The 8162-nt window shown below is 33.2% G+C and overlaps 1 long non-coding RNA gene across 1 annotated transcript; it reads right to left on the reverse strand.

The window, feature by feature from the left end:
* Positions 1-3990: 3990 nt before the first annotated feature.
* Positions 3991-6531, reverse strand: LOC140010723 (uncharacterized). Its single transcript, XR_011817824.1, has 2 exons — positions 6345-6531; positions 3991-4665 (listed from the first exon to the last, which is right to left on the reverse strand). It is a non-coding gene; the product is annotated as an uncharacterized lncRNA (long non-coding RNA).
* Positions 6532-8162: the final 1631 nt, after the last annotated feature.

The raw sequence follows: 8162 nt of genomic DNA on the forward strand, positions 1-8162 counted from the left end.
AGTTATCAACTAACTTGCGCAACAAAGTCAATTGCATTAAACTAATACCCCTAATTTTGAAATAAAGCTAACCTAATTACATTATGTTTATGCATTTTATGTATTAAATGTAGCAATTATTTCAAATACTTAAATTATCCCTACTAAATAGCTATCATAATCAAAACTCAATACATGACTCGACAAATACATCTAAATTCATCTAATCGAACCTATTAAATTTAATTCATTCAACTAATTAAAAAGCAACTAATTAATCTAATTAAATCACAAAACTAATTAAACTAATCATATACTAAATACCGTGGACTAATTATCAACTAACTTGCATAATAAGGTGAATTGCATTGAACCAATAATACTAATTTCGATATTAAGCTATGCTAATGACATCAATTTTATGTACTGCATTTATTATAGATTTATATTCATTTAATCAATCACTTTAAATACATTTATTAAACAAATTTAAACAACTAATTAATCTACTTAAACTAATTCAATCACTAAACTAATTCAACTAAGCGTGTACCGTGCTTCACTAACTAATATTAACAAACATACGTAAACTACATTATATGTTTACAATTGCTTCAACAATAAATTAAATATTTAATTAATAACAAATTATAATAATATCATAAAATATTTATCAACAATTCACTAACATAAAATGACAAATTATAGCAACTTTTATATAATACAAATCACTAACCTTTTTTGAATCAAAAAAATCGATTGCCTTGGGAGCACCGTGAGTAATGAGCCCGGCGACCTTAACAGAAGTACCGCAATTAATCAGCACGGCGATTAACAAAAACACGGCACCAAGCGTCTGATGCCAATTCTGCATAAGAATAAGGTAATTATTAGAAACACCAACAGGACCACAAGCCAATTCTACTGCCAAACAAAGTAATAATCATTTGTTAAATAAGGAGGACTAAGCCAACAAATACTCACGATTTGGACCACAGGACAGTTCTTTGCCCAACTCTTCAAAATATCGATTAGGGCCACAAGATAGTAATACGCCCAACTCTGCAAAATGTAAAGTGAGGTGCTCGTGTGAAAGTGTGAGACACCGAGAAATGTAAACTCCGACTGAGGGCTGAGAGAAAAATGAGAAATGTAAATTTCGTAGGGGAGAAAGTGAGAGGTGCGGACGATGAGGAAGTTCCTCAGTGCTTATATAGAGCATAAGGTAAAATCTAGCCGTCCGTTTGGACGGCTAGATTACAAAGTTTTTTTTAAAAAAAAAAATTTTATTACCGGTAGCACACAATTATTGTTTCACGACCTGCTAAAGTCTAATGGAGCATAGTTCTTTTGTCCAATCGTACGTAAATTTGTTTTGATTCAGCTCTTTTTTGCTTCACGGGAGCTGCAGACAATTTTTTTTTTGTCCACAAGCCTGCAAAAGGGGCAAATCTGAAGCAAAAAAGTGTGAAAAATTCACGGGAGCTACATTGTCTGAATCTGAATTGCATTGAAGCCTGCCGAATATTTTTTTAAACACTTTGACTGGCTGCCGGGCAGAGAGTGCCCGGCAGCCAGCTTTTGCAGTTGAGCCCCTTTGTCTGAATTGCATTGAGGCCCTTCGAAATTTTTTTTTTACTATTTGACTGGCTGCCGGGCAGAGACTGCCCGGCAGCCAACTTTTTCTGACTTTTTCAGGTCAGCCCGGCACCCATATATTTATACCGTACTACTGTCAGACCCGCAAGTGTCTGAAGGGTTTTTTTTTCATCAATATTCGGATCAATTAGCCGTCTATACCCGACTCACAAAATATATGGACTTTTGGGTTTTAGCCTCATATTAAAAAGGTTCAAACAACTCACATTATTATATGAGTTTTGGGCTTAAATCGGGCTTGACCCAAACTTATAATTAAATACATAATTACATATAATATATATTTTATAATTATGAATTAATACAAATTTACATATAAATTATTAATATTTTATGTCGTAATATGTACTAGTATTCAAAGCATACACAAATTAATAGAAAAAATATTTGTAAAATATTTTGAGTATATTTATTAAAATCATTTTCAAGAAAATTGGTTTTATATTTTGAAAAAACATATGTAAAAAAATCACCAAAAATAAAAGTTATAAAAAGTAGTTATTTGGTAGTTATTCATAACCATAATGGGTAGTTGCTTATTAAAATTAAGATTTACTAAATAAGTTAAAAAATAGAATATGAAAAAATACATATTACTTGGTAAAAAAATCATATTGATAATGGGTAATTATCAAAGATAGATAGATTTTTGTTTAAACCAAAAGTTCCCTCATCATCAAGGGTAGTTTAGGAAGCATATAAAGTGATAGATTTTTATTTCCTCCAAACCCTCTCCTTTCCTTTTATATATAGTCTAGATAATTATAAATTAGATATTATTATATATATGTTACATATATAATTATACTCATATGTGGAACAGATTTTAATTGGACCTAAACCTAGTATGGCCCAAACTCGACTCATATTTAGTTCGTACCTAATGTTTAGATCCAATTTCTGCCAAATCCAATTAAAACTTAGGTTCAATAAGTTTTTTCAAATCGAACAGATTCGAGCTGGCCCGACCCCATTGACATAGACTACTTGTACAAAACTCGTGGTAACCAGTTTCCAATTATTAGAGTGGGGATGATATGCTTTAATCTATATCCTTATGTTATTTATTGTATTTGATCAAACTTAACTACCAAATAATAATTTATGTTTCTAAGTCCTGTGCGGTTAAAAATAAAGTTAGGATATGGTACTTGAAATGTACTAGAATAAGATGGTAGTTTCTTTCAAGGAATAAACACACACACACCTAATTAGAATAACACTCGGGAAGTAATCGGCCAATTGAGTCAAAGACTAATCTAAGGGGGACCCACAATTAGCACCATCCAGCCAATTGGTGACAGAAGGTGCGGTTGAGAACCTTAAACTCAGGTGTACTAACCCACAATCTTTTCGATGTGGGATGGTTTCCCATCCCCCCCCCCCCCCCGAGCACCCCCTCACCAAATATTTGGTTTGTTTCTTCCAAGGAATAAACACACACACACACCTAATTAGAATAACACTCGGGAAGTAATCGGCCAATTGAGTCAGATTGGATCTAATTAGAATAAGATGGTAGTTGAATAAATGCTTTTTGGGCTGTATAATTTTAGCAGATTGGATCTAATATATTTTATTCAAAGAAGTGCTTTTAGGGTCTGTTTGGTTGGATGCAAAATGTTTTGTTTAAGAAAATATTTTCCACAGAAGCTATTTTCCTGAAAAATCATTTCCTTCTTCATAATTTTTAGGTGTTTGGGTAGTATAGTGAAAATATTTTTCCAAATTAATTTTTGATGTCTTCCTACCTTCAAACATTGTTCTCTTTATCAATCGCTTTTATATTCTATCCACTATAACCATTTTTGAAATTTTTTTATTTTTCAACCCATTATAACCATATATTTATTTCCATCAAAATTGAATGATCTTGTATTTGCGATTCTTAAAAAGCTTTGCTGGACTACATATTACTTACTAGAAAGTTTATCTTATATTTTTCCCTTGCCTTTTTTTTGGTGTTGTTTGTGTAAGCTATTTTTTTTTTTTTAAATCTATATACTTCTCATGCCAATTGTCAAGGGCCAAAAAACTGTTTAATAACTAAAAATGGTTAAAAAAAAAAAAAGAAGAAGAAACGCATGCAAAATAATCACTAAGACTAAATCATGAAAAGTATGAATTTCCTCACTTGTCATAACATAACATTCATAAATACTCAGAAGTGGGTGATTCAACATTCAATGCATAAACGGTAAATTTAAGGAAAACAAAAAAAAGAAAAAGAAAAAGAAAAAGGCATTAGACAGGATATAGAGCTCATTACAGAAAGCTAGTTCAATAGTCACACACTACAAGGATTTGTTTTAATAGTTAGTAACTGAAAAAAAGATCATGTTGCAGAAAGGAGAATGCAAATAAGCTTCTGTGGCAGCATATTTTCATACACCAAGAAGGAAACATCAGATTGAACTAGTCAATCATTCATTTGGCAGTTCTTATACCTTTCAAAGGCTTTACTGCAGCTACTTAATCCCGATTTAAGGTTGTTCCTTTTACCATTGCACACATGGATTCCATGCAAGAACCATTGGTAAACTAGAGTCATCCTTAATGTCATATGCTTCTCATACTATTAGCATCAGCTTCTTGACCTTAATCCAGAAGCATTTAAGACAAAGCACCAATTGATCCAATGACTCAATCTTAAAGGTACAATGCAAAACTTGGAAAGCACTAACAGCAAGGGAGCAGTAGGGTATTCAACCCTTAAGGACAACCAGCCCATATAAGGCCATTGTAAAACACCGTAAGGAAGAACCAAACTCCAATCCAATTTTTGGAGTAAGCAACAATTTCAATGACCAAAGCCAGTAGTGAAATAGCAAGAAAGGCCTTTAAAAACTTATACAACCTCCCTTTGTGATTGTAATCTTCATCTGTTGCATCAGAATGGTCAAGATGTTTCTTGACTAATACAAACTTTGCCAACAAACACATGGCTAGCCATGGAACACATCCTAGAGCTCTTTGTGGTTTGAGAAATAGAAGCCACGTAAGCTACACATAGAACTTCTGCTGGTCCTGCAATAAGAATGAACTGGAATCATTGACTTAACTTCTACAAGGGTGACTATCACACCTTCAAGAAGAAAAGGTTGGCCTCAATCGTTCAAAATGTATGCTATTGCATGCATGTTATCAGCCATAATCCTCGAGTACTTTTCACAATGTACAAGTCCTTGGATCACATCATCAGCACTTAATAGTAAAAAAAAGAACCTGAATCGATTAACTTGCTCATTTCAAAGAAGCTGTCTAGTTTATCGCGAAGAAAGAAACATCTGTAACCAAAAAACAAAACAATTCTAATCGCCATTTTATGGTAATAATAAAGCAACAATGAATGAACTGATCGAACACAATTAACTAAAATCAGCAGTTAAATGTCTTGCTCCTGCATGCCACATTCAATTGAACACTGAAAATCATAGCGAAAGAATTGCGACTCGAGAAGCACATATATACAATATCAAAGACTAACTAATGAACAATCACTACCGAAAGACCATTAGCTTAGCATTGCATTGCAGCAAGAACCATCGCTATAAAAGTATATACAACTTACGGATCCAAAAAAGAAATTTAGCTTGTGAAACAAAATAGTCAAATAATTCCATTAGTTCCAGTAGGACCGCAAACGAGCCGAATCGAGCCAAGTTTTGGCCTAATCAAGCCGAACCTTAACTTATTTTTATTAAACTCGAACTCAAACTCAAGCTCGACAAGCTGACAATTTAAAGCTCGAGCTCAAGCTCGGCTCGAATAAAAAATAATTATTTTATTTTAAAATAAATAAATAAAATAATATTTTTCTTAATAAATAATAAAATATTAAAGAAATATATGTAATTTTACTATTAAAATAAAAAATAAAAATAAAAATATATATATACTATTAAAAAATATATATTTATACTCGAACTCGCAAGTTAACGAGGTTAATATTTTGAACTCGAGTTCAAGGTCGAGTCCAGTTCGAGCTTGACTTGAATTGACTCATGAGCGATTCGATCCATTTGCAGCCCTAAGTTCCAGTACAAAGCAGCCAACAATCCCTCGTCTATTGATGTCTATGTACTTATACTTCACATTGTCAAGATTAACACTCGTTAGTACAAGTGTTATGCTTAACACAGGTGCTCCCACAACTTAAAGGCATACTTCAAGTTCCAAACATAAACGTGCACACAACAACTTGTCAAGGATTAACATGGGAAAACAAAGAATTAAACCACAAAAGGTCCATAAATGAAACGAAATAGAAAGCTAATGTGTGACCATTTTCTCCTCTAATTTTTATTTAGGTATTTTCTTCTCTACTTTAAGCAATTTTGTTCATGTAGAAATTGCCCAATTCCGTTATAGGCCACCACCCAAAGGGAATTTCACACAAAATCACCAAAAGTTTAAAAATATCAACAAATTCATTGGACATAGCTGAGAACTGTAGATGCCAAAGTTTGGAGCAATCAATGCTTACCAAGCCCATTAAATTCCAATAGTATTATTGGAAAAAAATTATATATTAAAAATAACATGTAAAAGATTTTGAATTCATCGTCTTAAATTCTCAAACTTTCAAATGTAAAAGGTTTTGAAATCATCATCTTAAATTTGCAAAATCTCCAAAACTAGAGAGATATTTTAGAGATTTTTTTTTTCAAATAATAAAACCCAGTAAAGATTACGTGTAACCTCACCTTGTTGGGGTCGAAGAGATTGCCAGCCAATGAAGATGATGGTTCTCACCTGAATCATAGTCGCTCTTCAGCCTCTCTTCTTCTCTCTGCCGCTCAGTCCCGGCATCTCTATTGTTTGGGCGAGGCGACTGTGCCTCCTATTTCATTTTGTTTCGGTGGATGCGAGCCAAGATACGCGTCCTTTCTAAATATGAAAATAACTTCATCAATGCACAAATGTAAGAAAACATTTTACTACCTAAGAAAACTTATTGCAAACTTTTTAATTAGTTACCAAATACTGGAAAATCTGAAAAATGTTTTCTTGAAATTATTTTCATTTGAAACAAACAGACCCTTAAAAAGGAAGAATAGGTTGGTTGGTTTACAAATTTTGTCCGTTAATGCTTTCTTAAAATTTTAATTGCATACTTGGACGCAAAGCAGGAAGTGCATAGGAGGGCTTGCAAGCAATTTTAAGGGACTCTTTGACAAGAATCCAAGAGAAATTTTAGAAGCTGGAGTTTGAGATGATGTAATTAAATGAGTATTTCGAAAGATTTTGTCCCACATTGAAAAACAAAAGAGGCTTCCCATCATTTTATAATGCTTAGTTTTTATTGGATTTGTGTTAGATTGGTAACTAGTGTGGTCTCACGCACATGGGAGGGAAGTTGAGTTGGACCGATTCAATACAAATTGACGGATTTGCACCCCCCAGTGCATGGGTTATACATGACCCAAGATAGAGTTTTACTCTTCTTATATTTTACAAGATGTAACCTCACCAAGATAAGATCTTGTCTCATCTCATCTCTTAAACATTCCTTTCTTTTATATTACACAAACTCGGGCACTTTTTTTTTTGTTAACAAAATTTATCTCTTATCCTCTTCAACGTATCTGAACCCTATAAATATCAGCTGCTCCCACTTTAAAAAGTGCACTCAGAGTTTACAGTAGAAAGCTTCCTGCCAGTTCTGTTCCTCTTCTTCTTCTCATTTTCCCCTCTCTATTGGATTTACACAACGTTTGTTAGTTTTGACCTACTTGTTTATAACAAAAAGAAGACTTGCTTAATTTTGAAAAAATATTTCAACCTGCTGAAATAGTTTTTTAGAATAGTGTTATTAAGTACGACTTAAGCTTTATTTTTATTATGTTTACTTAACATTGTTTTGGCTATTTATACAACAACCTAAGAAACTATGGCCTCTAACAATGTTAACACCTCACAACCTGTATCCGCATCAGTTGCAGTCGCACTACCATTGGCCAAGCCTTTTCCGGACATTTTCAAATTGAAGTTTTTGCCAATGAAAACTTCAAAAGGTGGTAAGAACGGGTGCACTCTCTACTCGACATACATGAAGTGACCTATGTACTGACAGAAGCACAACCAGCTACAACTGTGGATATCAAGACACAAGAATTGTGACAATATGCCAATAAGGTATGTCAGCATACTATCTTACAAACATTTTCAAATGAACTGTTTGACGTGTATTGTAGCTGCAAGGAAGTTAAGACAATTTGAGAAGCTTTGATAACAATGTTTACTACCGAAAGCGCCACCAAACAAAAATTCATTGTGGAAAAGTACAATCAATGGCAGATGACAGAGGACAAAAAAATGAAAGTACAAATTATCACGGAGTACCAAATGCTATTCGAGAATTTGAAAATTGAAGACATAAACTTGCCTGAAAAGTTTGATACTGGCATGCTGATTGAAAAGCTACCTGAATTGTGGACTGACTACAAACAGAAAAATTGCACCATTGATGAGCTCACGAAACATATTTTGAATGAAGATTCCAATAGGAAGGAGTTAAGAGC

Source organism: Coffea arabica, chromosome 7c, assembly GCF_036785885.1.
Source record: "Coffea arabica cultivar ET-39 chromosome 7c, Coffea Arabica ET-39 HiFi, whole genome shotgun sequence".
Taxonomy (NCBI): domain Eukaryota; kingdom Viridiplantae; phylum Streptophyta; class Magnoliopsida; order Gentianales; family Rubiaceae; genus Coffea; species Coffea arabica.